The following is a 2,911-nucleotide window of genomic DNA, read 5'->3' as shown; positions in this document are numbered from 1 at the left end:
GGCTTGTTCTAGACCTAATTGTAAACAACCATTTCTCCAAACCAGGACTCAAGGCTTCGAGCGCGGTGATCTCTTCTCCTGCCTGAAGACCCGTCACCTTCCTGGTTCACATGAACCCATAGCTGTCACGGTCACAGCTTGTGGTGTGGTGGATCCAGGCCCGTCAGCTGGACTGCAGACTCCTCAAGCACCTGCCCCTTCCTCTGCTGGGGTCTCCCCAACACCAGAAGCCGTCAGCCCCATGGGGGGGCGGCTCCGAGCCCTACACTCCTGTTGGTTTTAGTTCAATGTGGGGACCCTAAAGATTCCCTACCCAGCCACCCACATGATGCATGAGAAGTTCTTGATGTAATGTTGGAGGCAGCCCTAACTGGTTTGGCTCAATGAATAGAGCGTCGGACACAGACTAAAGGGTCCTGGGTTTGATTTCGGTCAAGGGCTCGATCCCTGGTAGGGGGCATGCAAGGGGCAGTTGATCAATGTTTCTAACTCTCTATCCTTCTCCCTTCCTCTCTGTAAAAAATCAGTAAAATATATTTTTTAAAAAGTAAAAATTATGTTCGTGGCAGAACAACAATTTTCATTTCAGATCTTCACAAAAAAAAATGTAAATTCAACTTTGGTTTAAAGTTCAGCGCCTGCTATGGGTCAGGCAGCCTGTGAGGAGCTGTGGACAGTTATGTGTGAACCAAGGCCTGACCCCTGACAGGAGAGGCTCATGGTCTGACAGGAGGAGAGACGGGGAGGAGAGACGGTAAGGAAACACACCCAGAACAAGGATTGTAAATGCTGTATCCATTCGGGGAGGGAAAGGGTCCCGCCTGGAGGCAGTCCCTTTCCATCCTGTGTGTGTGACGACCCTCCAGGGGCCTCTGGGAAAAAGGACTGAGCCCTGAAGGAGAGTCATCCTGCTTTGGACACACTGTGCGGCCCGCCCTGGAGGAGGGAGAGCCTCTTCACTTGGCAAATTCGAGACTCACTCGGGAGGAGTGGGGCTGGGTGAGAAGGTGAAGGGATTAAGCAAAGAAAAAAGAGAAAGATTCGTGGACACAGCATAGTACAGTGATCGCAGAGGGAGGGGGGCACAGAAGGTAAGGGGGATACATGGTGATGGAAGGAGACTTGATTTGGGGTGGTGAACCCAGTACAGTATACAGATGATGTGCTGTACAATTGTACACCCAAAACCTGTATAATTTTATTAACCATTGTCCCCAATAAAATCAAATTTAAAAAAAAGACTCCTTCCTACCAAGGGCCTCTCCAAGCTTGTGAGTTTTTCCCCACTCCCCACCCTCTGCTCCTCACACGCAGATCATCCTGAAAATGAGCTAAGAAATGAGGCCATTCCGTCTGCGTTACATAAGCAGCGGGTCAGGCGAGGTAAAGCTCAGCTGAACACTCTGCCCCAGTCTTGCTGTCTGAGATGCGAGGCGCCTGATGCGGGACACAGAGCCCCAACAACGCGGGCCCCCGCAGGCCCCCGACGGGACTCGGGGTGCTTTTTTACTTCCTCAATAACCTGACGGGGAGTATTCCCAAATGTAGTTCTGAGGCTGCAAAGAAGCGTAAGTCTGTCTCTTCGTGTTGCACAAAGATCTCAACTTGCCCAGCTCAGTTATAATTAGAAAGTGCCTCAGCCTGCCCTCAGTGGTTTGCTTTGCCCATTAGCAACTGGCTCCTCAGATCTGATCTCTCCTTAGAAGCCTCCTGCAGCACCTGAAGGTGTCTTGGCCACGTTGAGGGGTTTCTGGTTTCCTACGAACTTCAAACCCTGGGAGGGGAGGGGGACATCAAAGCTATTGCCTTTAGGGCCATGAGTGATGAGCACAAGCTTCCTCCTTCTTCCTGAGCAGAAACATAGGATAGTTATTACAAGTCCCATTGATTAGCCCAAGAGCTCATCACAATGGACTAAGCAGGAAAGCAATCTGCCCAAACCATTGGGTTTCTATTTACAGCAAAGCACTTGTTCTATCAATTCCTAATTTCAGCCGAGGTCCTGGGAAGAAATCCCCTACAATACGTCAGCCACGTGGCTGGTCACACGCTGATGGATGTGCTCCTGGAGGCGGTCGCGCCAAGGGCTCTGTGCTTTTATCAGCAATCTGAGTAAACTGTTGGAAAGTGTGTCCATCGAGTGCGCATGTGGCAAAGCTGGGGGTAATGGATACACTGGGTTGCAAACACTAGGCAGGCTAAACAAATACCTAATAGCCAACGCTGCTAACTTGACAGTAAAAGTCCTCTACTTCAAAAGCTCAATCACAGAATCTAGAGAAAACTGAGAGTAGCAGTTTATGTTTAAAAATAATAATTTAACAACAACAAAAACGCCCTAGCTGGTATCTTCAGTGGTTAGAGCACCGGCCTGCATGCTAAAGAGTCATGGGTTCGATTCCCAGCTCTGGGGCAAGTGCAATGTGTCTCTCTCATATCAATGTTTCTCTGTCTCAATCTCCCCCACTCCCTCCCACCCTTTCACTCTCTCTAAAAAAATATATCAATGGAAAAATCATCCTTGAGTGAGGACTAACAAATAATAATAATAATGATAATGATAATTCAGCATTTTTGAGTGACAGCATTTAAATAAGGTCCATTAGGTGACAGACTATTATGCTTCTCAAACTGAACCTTTTGGGCTTAGCATCATACCCTGAATAGAACATTCAAGACCATTTGGTCATGTGAGTTCCGGCATGAGGGAGAAAATGGGGCAGAGTGACTGCATACACAGGAAGCCTAATGTTCCTGTGACTCACTCACAGCCAACAAACACACATACAACCAACACACACACTCAGCACAACCAATACACAAAGCCAACACACACACTCAGCACAACCAACACACACTCTCAGCACAACCAACACACACTCTCAGCACAACCAATACACACAAGCAACAC

This window comes from Myotis lucifugus, unplaced genomic scaffold (genome assembly GCF_000147115.1).
Source record: "Myotis lucifugus unplaced genomic scaffold, Myoluc2.0 scaffold_471, whole genome shotgun sequence".
Classification (NCBI taxonomy): Eukaryota; Metazoa; Chordata; class Mammalia; order Chiroptera; family Vespertilionidae; genus Myotis; species Myotis lucifugus.
The sequence above is the reverse complement of the archived record's forward strand: the minus strand, read 5'-3'. Positions refer to the sequence as shown.